Source organism: Alligator mississippiensis, chromosome 2, assembly GCF_030867095.1.
Source record: "Alligator mississippiensis isolate rAllMis1 chromosome 2, rAllMis1, whole genome shotgun sequence".
Classification (NCBI taxonomy): Eukaryota; Metazoa; Chordata; order Crocodylia; family Alligatoridae; genus Alligator; species Alligator mississippiensis.
Window position 1 is genome coordinate 288070987 of NC_081825.1, and position 10092 is coordinate 288081078.

A 10092-nucleotide genomic window follows, 5' to 3' on the forward strand; every position below is an offset into this window, starting at 1 on the left:
CTGGAAGTGTTTTTGTCTGAGACCTAGTGAAACAAAGTAGAACAGGGTTCGAATCAGACGACTCTTGAAGACAACAGGGTGCCTTTCTGTTCACTGCAGTGCACTTTGGATCAGGCCTTAAACTCTCTATTTTGTTGCAGAATTTGTGCTAGAATTAGAAAAGCAACCTTTAGCCTACCTTCAGGCACAGATGTTGTGTAGTTTTCCCTTCCAGGTGTCTGTACATTTGTGGGTCGGTTTTGTGTAGCCTTTGCTTTTGCTTTACTCTGGCATTCACAACCCAGGTTGCAGCATTGACTAAGAGCGAAGCTGCAACTCCCTCCTTCCCTCCACCTTCACACATGCCAAAAATGTGCCAGTTACAGAGCAAAGAGGATATCACAGAGTCAGTTTGGTGGGAGAGCTGGAGTGCCTGGCAATTACCTGCTGTTATCACAGTGGCTGTGCTTTCTGTCATGTTATATTTCACATTTGCATAGCAGTGTGTATTTGCTCTTTCATCGCTGTTGTTCACAAGCTGTAATCAGTTCATTTTATGGCTGTCTTCAGCTAAATTCTTTGTTGATTTTAACATGACAGAAGTTGAAAAGATTACATATTATAAATAGATAATTGATATATCAGCACAGCTTGTTACTCTCTGTCTCTGCCATCTCTTTATGAGAATCAGTTTTAATGTTTCCCCCCCCTCTCTCTCTCTTTCACATGGACTGTCTAGGAATTAAAATGAAGCCTGACAGCTTGATTAGAATTTCACCTGGTCTCTTTACGTTTCAAATGAGAATTCCTCAGCCTTGGAGAGAAAGGTCAGTGTCTAAAAATGAAACCTGAGATCAGAATATTAAGGGATTATATCTATAAAAAAAAAGAAAAAAAAAGAAAAGGCAAATATTTTTTCATTTCATTTTGACCCTAAGTTTAGTCTCTTGCCGGGTCCTTACGTGGTCCTGAAACTGTAACAGAAAATCTTGAAATTCATCAGCAAAGCTAACTGCACTTTATCATCCATCAGCAGATACATGACAAATAGTACCAAGGAGGTGATACTTCCTCTATGTGGCATTGGTCAGACCACAGTTGGAGTCCTGCGTCCAGTTTTGTGCACCGTACTTCAAGAAGGATGTTGATAGACTCGAGAGGGTCCAGAGGAGGCCACTCGTATGGTTAGGGGCTTACAGGACAAGCCCTATGGGGAGAGATTGAGGGACCTGGACCTCTTCAGGCTCCACAAGAGAGGGCTGAGAGGTGATCTTGTGGCCGCCTACAAATTCATTACGGGGGTGCAGCAAGGGATCAGAGATGCTCTGGTCACCAGGGCGCCTCTTGGGGTAACAAGGAACAATGGTCACAAACTGACAGAGAGCAGATTTAGGCTAGACATAAGGAAAAACTTCTTCGTGGTAAGTGGGGCCAAAATTTGGAATGGGCTTCCAAGGGAGGTGGTGCTCTCCCCTACCTTGGGGGTCTTTAAGAGAAGGCTGGATAGGCATCTGGCTGGGGTCATCTGACCCCAGCGATCTTTCCTGCCTAGGCAGGCAGTTGGACTCGATGATCTGTTGAGGTCCCTTCTGACCTTAGCATCTATGAATCTATGCGTAATTAAATTTGCTTCAAAACACCCAGATAAATGTAGAGACCCACGTGAGATGTATTTATAAAAGCCTAAATGAGATTTATGTGGAATTTTTGGCCATTTATAGATGTTACATTTTTCTAGGTTTAATCTGGACTATAACCATTACTATATACATGTGGACATCTGTAGTTTGAATTGAAAATGGCTCCAATCTGAATGAACTAATCTTCATTGAATGAGGATAAAAATTAATGTAGACTAGGGCAGTCTGAATTAGGCAATTTAAACTATACTAATTAACATGTATATATGGGGTTGGTTTTAGGGAAAACAGTCCTCAGGAACTCAGATATGCCTTCCTTAGGAAGTAAGTATTGCAAATATCATTTCTCTCAAGGGAAACTCAGTTGAACAGAGGCTATCAGGCACAAAGTAACACCTGGACAAAGTCAAATGTGCCAATAACACCTCACAGTGGCTATCTATCAGTATCCTGGCTAAGCCCTCAGCCCTGCCCAAGCACATGGGCTACTGGCCTGTGAAGAAGGGGGCAAACCTCCTTGATTGCCTGTTAACCCTTAATTTGAATAGAAATTTGACTTGAACTGTGTGATGCAAATCAGTTAACACATTTAGAAAATGATGAACACATCTACAAACAGCTTATATTCCAACTTAGCAAATGGGGTCCCGACTGACTCACTAGCAAATACAAAGCGGCTACTTTGGTTCCTTCATTGCTTCCATCTGGGCTTGGAAAGGCTCCTGGGCACTTGGACTAGGAGAGTAATCAGAAGCAATCCAGATCAGGATCCTAACTTCCAATTGCTACCCAAGTTCTGTTACGATCCAGACCAGCGCTGGGAGGTACCTGGAGTCTGGCTAAATCCCTGATCTGTTAGCCATGTTATGCAAACACCTAATGGCTGATTGATACCAACAGCACTAAGTTCAGTACAAGGGACAAGACCCATATCAACTTTCACTCCTGCATGTAAGTAGTGATGGCCATGTTTTGTGCAACAGGTGGGTAGCAAGGATGTTTGCCCACAATATGACAGACCTGAGTTCTGTGCCTTTCTCCACTTCAGGCAATGTAGATCTGTATCTCAGAAGAGTCTCCTAATCACCATGCCACATACTTGTTTGGGCAGGGGCACTGTCCACACCTCCTATTGAACTTCAGCCACTCTGCAGCTTAGACAAGCATGGATGTTTGGTTCCCCAGGGACAACCAGCATTGGCACACCTTGCACCTCAGCTACTTGTCCCTGGGAAATGCCCATGCCATGCGTGCTTTGGCGTGCCACAAGTTACTCCAGGGATGGTAGGGGAGGCTGGGGCCAGCACCGTGCTGGCCCCAGTAGGCTTACCTGGAGTCTTAGGGGCCTCCTGGGGTTGCAGCCATGGCAAACCTGTCAGGCAAAGCCTGGCTAGCAGCTGCAGTGCTGCTCCAGGCAGCCCGGCTCCGCTTTTCAGCAGTGCAAGCTGCCCAAGCATGTGCTGCTGTGGGTTTTTTTTCTGTGGATTTTTTGAGGCAACCCCCCCCCCCCCCCAGCGGTGCACACACAGGCAGCATATCCTTGCAGCGCAGAGAACAGCGGTCGTCCGGCCTCACACCAGGTGGCTAACCCAAGCAGCCTCCACTGCTCCCTGGCTTCGCTCCCTCACGCGCTGCCCTGTACACCATGGGACCCCACCAACTTGCCGGAAGATGGGGCCTGAGCCACCTCACCGCAGCTCCCAAGGCCCTTGCTCCGTGCACCACCCTGTGCACCATGTGGCTCGCTGGCCCTCTGGGGTTGCAGGCTCGAGCTGCCGTTTGCAGCTCTCAGAGCCTGAGCTCCGTGCACTGAAATGCACACCACGTTGAGCCCGAGGGTCTCACACCCTCCCCGGGATCTTCAGGAGCTCAGGGCTATTCACCGCTGGGGCAGCTCATCCCCAGCTTTTCTCGCTCCGATCTTCTGTCTTCAGCTCCCCCATTGCATCTCCCCTCGTGCTGGGCACGCTGCTCTTTATATACTCTTCCAGGCTCTGCCCCTGAAGTCTTCCCGACCTGACAGGGTTGCAGTCTACAATTAGGTCTGTGGAGCTCCTCTCCCCCTCCTCTCAAGAAAAGGGCATGGCTTCACTCCTTTGGCTGCTTTGTGATTGGTGGATGGGCTCCATCAATCAAAACAGCAGAATCCTGAGCCTGGGACTCAACCCAAGCTCTGAAAGGTAAGCCTGCTACACTAATATGATGGGGCTTAGGGCTATATTATTCAGTTTATGATCAAAGCAGAAACCAATATAACTTTATTGGAATGTGTATTAACTTGCGATATCATGAATTTTGCATTAGAAAAACAGAATAAACTAGGCAAAGTAATTAGATGTTCCTTTAGAACTGTAGTCATAATTAAATGTACGTCTCTTTCAGATTCATAAAACAAATTCAAGCCTTCTTCAACATCTTGACAGTGCCTCCAATGTTTCACTGAATGTTATTTCCACACCTGAGTAAACATTCACCTGAGTAAATGTTTCCACGCCTGAGTTCATGTTTTTAGCTAGAGTTAAAAACAGTCTGCAGGGCTATGAGATAGGATCTACATTACCAGAAGCAGCTAACAGACAGTAGAATTGGAGAAGAAAGAATAGCTTAATTAGTGGAAAATTAATGCCCATAAAAAGGAGAGAGCATTGTTAAAACCTCTGAAATGAAGAGTTTAGAAAGAATAAGTTGGATTATAATGAGCCATGAAATCAAGTGACTCCTTTATGGCTGCTTGAATAGAAATGCTGCTGCCACTGTCAGGTAGTTTGTTTTAATCTTTGTGGGGAGCATGAATCAAAACGAGTGCAACTGCACCACTGCACCTCCCTGCCCCTGGCTACTAGCGTGTTAGGTGTGCTCAGCGTGGGCTGATTGGATTGGACCCCTCTAGAGACATAAGCAGACTTAGGTGCCTTGTGTCCAGATTTCAGTGGAGCATAGGTGGGGAGAAGTTATCTCACTGCTCAGATTAGGGTCCTTTCACATGTTCTTGGAAGCCCACTGTGCATTTGGCATCTTATACAGCACCATGAGTTAGTCCCCCCTGACCCAACAAATGGTTGCCTGTTGGGTTGTGGGGGATCAAGCCTGCCTGTACTTGTCAGCAGGCAGGAGCACCCAGTTATTTTACATTAATAAGTAGGATGGAGAAGATTTTCAAGGATTATTTTTTAAATGCAAAAAAAATAAAAAAAATAAAAATTAGAACCTGTATGCAATCAAATGAAATACATAGATGAGTTATTTTTACAATACACTTTCATCCTATTTCCCTTAAAACTACTCTCAAAATATGACTGTGTGACATCACTCAAATACTACTTGGGACCTTCCATCTTCTACACTGAATAAAATATAACTAGGACAATCCCCTGAAAGGAACTAGCGTCTGAGGAAGCTAGACAGGACTTAAAGAGAAAAAGTGCTTGAGTGCTACATCTCCTTCTAGAGAGGACTTAGTCCTTCCCAACTAAGACCATGGGGAGAAAAGAGAGACTGCCGTAGAGAGCTGCTCCTTATTCTAGTGTCCAAATTAGGAAGTGCAAGGAAGGTATTTCTTCATCAGTCAGGAATCATGAAAGACTTCTCATGCAAAAGGAATAAGGAAAGACTGTACCTGAACTTGTGGAGAAAGGAGAGGGATGGCAGAGATGGCACTATGCTGCATAGGAGGTTACCACTAATGTGAAGATCTGAGGGATGTGTCTATATTCAGATTATCGAGCCTATTGCGGTCTTTGTCACTGGATTGGAAATTATATTTTGAGTTCAAGGCTGATCTTTGCACCCCTCCCCTGTCCTGTTCCCTGCCCCCCTACCCCCCACATTGCCTTTTACCTGTGTCTTGATCTAAAATTCCTAAGGGGGGCTGGTGCAGGACTGAGAATAGAGGGTTGTTGGATTGAGTGCTACATCACTGAAATTTAGCCAGACCAAACAGTAAACCAGCTGCTATTGAGGAGGACCTTGCTGTCAGCGGTGAGGTCCCCTTGTGGGGGTCTGTGTCGGGTTGAAATTAGACGAAGGGGTATGTATAGAAATATATAACAGGGCCAGAGCTGAGGCATTTGACCACTTTAGCCATGTTCAGCAACTTAGTTTGAAGGGAAACTATCTACTCCAGCTTCCCAATGAGGCTAGGGGCAATGCTTTCTTCCTGAAAACAGAAGTACCCTTAGAACTTGTAAGGAAAGGGGAAGCTAGATTTTGGATCTTGTAATTATGAAATATTCTCCTTTTTTTTTTTTTTTTGTCTTTTGCTCAACTCTAAATAAAAGACAAATGTGTGCTTCAACACTCTGGGCAAAGCCATCTCTCTCTATAGGTATCTGTCTGATTATAGCTATAAGGGGCTTCCTAAAGAGTTAAACTATACACCAAGAAGCTCACCCTTTTAGTGAGATTCTGCAGAAAGGTTTACTTAAAATATGGTGGAAGTTTGAATTTTTAGGATGGGGGTGCCAAACAATGGGTCTTCATCCAGTTACCATACTTGGTTATATACACCAGAAGCTGAAAGCACTCAGGGATTTCCTCTTGTGAATAGCCATCATCATAAAATAATGGGCCTGACCTTGGGAGAAAAGAAAAAGTTAGCAGAAATAGCACTGTGCTATGGTGGGACCAGGAATGGGTGTGGGTTTCAAGCAGCAAAAGAGTTTTTATTTCAACCCTAACGTGCCTTCAGATGGAGATCTGAGGGCATGGACACACAAAACTAAGGATGTATTTAAATTGTGGTGAGACAAAGGGCTTTTTGCAATCTGCTCATGGTGTGCAGAGCCAGTTTTGCAGGTATTTTGCGGTGGTCCCGCCCCTTTTCACTGATTCGTGAAGAGGCCCTGCCCCTTGGCACTAATTGGTGGAGAGGCCCTTCGGGGGAGGGGAGATGAAGGGGCAGCCACTATCTTGATTTATGGTTGACTTTCATGCAGCCCCACCCCTCGGCACTGATTGGTGGAGAGGCAGGGGAAGGAGGGACAAGTGAACAGCCACCATCTTGATTGCTGTTTGCCCCACCCCTCAGTGCTGACAGGATGAGGGGGCAGCTGCCATCTTGTCTGCTGCCCTTTGTGCCGCCCTGCCAACTAGTGCCTTCCTCTCCCAGCAGTGAGGACGGCTGAGTTGCACTGGGGAGCCAGCATTTTATTTTTAGTAAGTTTCTTTTTGGTGATTTTGTGGATTTTGTGAACAACCTGTGAAACTGTGAAGTAAGTAAGTAGGTCCTTACACAAAGCACTTAGAATGGTTTAAATGAAGTTTGACCCTGAAGCAAACAGACGTACAATCCCATTAAAACAGTGTAAACCTGCCTGGAATGGTTCGAGCCTGCACCTGGAAAATCAAGTGCTGTTTTGAGCTGGTTCACTGTGGCTTGGTTCAGTGTTATGTGTAGACAGAAAGCATTCTCTTATCTGGATCTTGTCAGTCCTCCAAGCATCCCACACTGCATTGCTCCTCCCCCTTTACACACACACTGCTGCAACTGGTCACTCTGGTATGTAGCCAGGACTTTACCGCCAACGTTTTTTCCCCCTTTTGTTGGCGTTTTTTATCCATGAGCTGCCCTCTACAACTTGTTTAGTAAAACCTAGGTGTCTGACAAACAGCTGTGTCCTCACTCCCTGCTCCACTGCAGCCAATCACTAGGCCTCCCAGCCCCTGGGAACCAAAAAGTGTGTGTCCAAGCACTCCCTCCACCCAATCCCACCCCAAGTCTGGTGAGCACACTGCCGTCTTCAGTCATTTGCTGGTGATTGAAATTTGTTGACCTCATGTTTAGGGAATGAGGGGAAACAGAAAAGTGACAACACCCCCAGGCACAGGTCACCCACCTCTGGGACTTCCAAAGCATGGGTGCAAACTCTCCTCCTCCCCTGCCTCACTGGGAGGCAGGCTGGATTAGGTGCCAATTGCCAGTCTTTGTGTTGGAGCCACAGCACTTCACACAATTGTGACCTGGTTTCCAATAAGTGACATTTTAAGCCTGTGCATTTGTTATATCTGCTGGCCCCCTGACAGTCTCCATAGATTGTTGTGAGGTTAATAGCTCACGGAATTCGGCTGTATTGTAAGTAGACCAGAAAGTTTTGTTTCTCTGTGTGGTTTTGTGCACATCTATTTTGCTGTGTGTTTTTGTGCATGCAAAACACCGCAGTCCAGCAACCAGAAGCAGATCAAAAATAAGTAGACCGAGGACCTCAAGTAAAGGGCACAAATACAGAACAAAGACTCAGAGACAGTTAATGCCACAGCATTGGAGAGGCTCAGAGATTCATGCCACATTTTCCTTCTCTGGTAGCAGGCTCCTTATTCCAGGCTGAGATGCATAACTTTTAAAGGAGTATTTTCAAACGTAAAAGTGATTGAATGGTCAGAATTTGAATTCAATACATTTATCTTCTGCTTTTATCAGTCAAGCTCTACCTTGAATTACAACCTGTCTATAACTTTTGGTTGCAACAATTCAAAAGACCAGCAACAATACAGACATATTGATCTAATATGCTGATACGTTCTGCACACACAGAATATGTGCCACTAGTCATAAAACTCATCCTGACTTAAAAATGCTTAGAAACAGAGTTGGCTCAATTCTCATTTACGTCACTTGAAGTGGGTGTAAATGTAATTTATAGCTACTGTCGGTCTCCTTTACACTGCTAGAGTAATGTAAAACCCTCTGAGTGAAAACCCAGTTGATTTTACATTAATAACTAGGCTGGAGAAGATTTCAAGGATTATTTTTTAAATGCAAAAAAAAATTTAGAACCTGTATACAATCAAATGAAATACATAGGATGAAAGTGTATTGTAAAAATAACTCATCTATTTCCCATAAAACTACTCTCAAAATATGACTGTGTGAAATAACTCAAATACTACTTGGGACCTTCCATCTTCTACACTGAATAAAATATATCCAGGACAATCTGCTGAGAGGAACTAGAATTTGTACCTCATCCTTTTGGCTGCTGCTAACTATTCTGCAAATCTTTGATGAGTTGTAGTTCAGTAACTGGGGAACCCTATTGGTTTGAGTTTTGATTCTTTCAGTTTTAATGGGAAATAAAATGGCCCACTTGGTAGGAAGTAGGGTTTTTCTGAAGATCGCTAGTTAAATGTGGAAAATGAGAACAATCATTCTCAGCAGTCCACATAAAAATGTGGTCAAGAAGAACTTTTCTGTCTTCGAAGAAGTTGAACAAATACTATACTGAAAAACACAATTTAACTGGATAAGTTGCAGATACCCAAAATATTCTTGTTATCCTTTCCATTGTAAGAGGGACACAACAAAGTGGTAAGAAGTTTCTCTTAGCCGGTATACTTCTGATTGTTACTATTTTATGCCTGGTGCTTTATTGAAAAGGAGACCAAAGTAGCAATGTCATTTAGAGCTCTGCCTGAAATTTGAAATGTCCATCCCATGGGAAATTCCAACCTTCTGAGATTTCCTTTGGTCCCTAATTGGAACAAAAATGAGAAATTTCTTCCCCGCCCCTCACAAAATGCCATTTCCTTTAGCAATATCAAAATATATAAACACTATATTTTGATAAGGCCAAAGCACTTCACGTAGACAATACCAGATAGTACAATGCAATACATTCAGAATGATGAAGTCACAATGGAGTGCCTGAACACTATGGAAATGAAGCACTTTGATAATTTTTCATAGACATTTTAGAATAAATCCTGAGGGACCTCCTTATCCCTTACACCCCATTGCAATCCCTGATGTCAGCTGAGAGCAACCTTCTGCACATATCACCTATACATCAAGTCTAGTTGGTGAAAATACCTGGGCTGTTGTTCTTGGCAGTTTCTCCTCAGCTCTGGAACTGCCTCGCTCTTGAGGCCAAGCCTGGACATCTTGTGAAAGCACTGGCAGACCTTCCTATTCGGACAGACTTTTAGCAACAAAAGCTAGGCCAAAATGTTGTTTAGTTGGTCTGTTTTATACTGATATTCTAGCTGCTCTTTTAAGTCCCCCCCCCGCTTCACTGTAACCTGGCATGCACCTTTGTCAGGAAGGGAGCTTATCATATAAATAAAAAATAAATAAATTCTGCGAAGCATTTTGATTTTGTCAAATTGGTGTTTTCTGGTAGAAAGCTTTTCCATGGGAATTTTTTTTTTACCAGCTCTAATAATTTGCAGTGATTTTTTTTAAACTAAAAATCTCCTAAAGGCTGATAGTTTCCTATTTTATGCTAACAAAATTGTGATATAAAGTCAATTAGAAGGGTAAATAAAAAATACATCTCAGCGATCGGTGTTTGGTCCTGCTGTTTCTCTTTGGGGAGTTTCTTTGCTTTGGAGATGAGGGATCATCACACATGTAGAGCCATGAATTAAAAACCCAGCTTAGTTCCTGCATCTTGCCTGGATGGCCTGGGCAAATAGCGTAACTTTGCATGCTTCATTTCTCCATTAATGGTGGGGAATAATATCTTTTTTTATCTGTTCA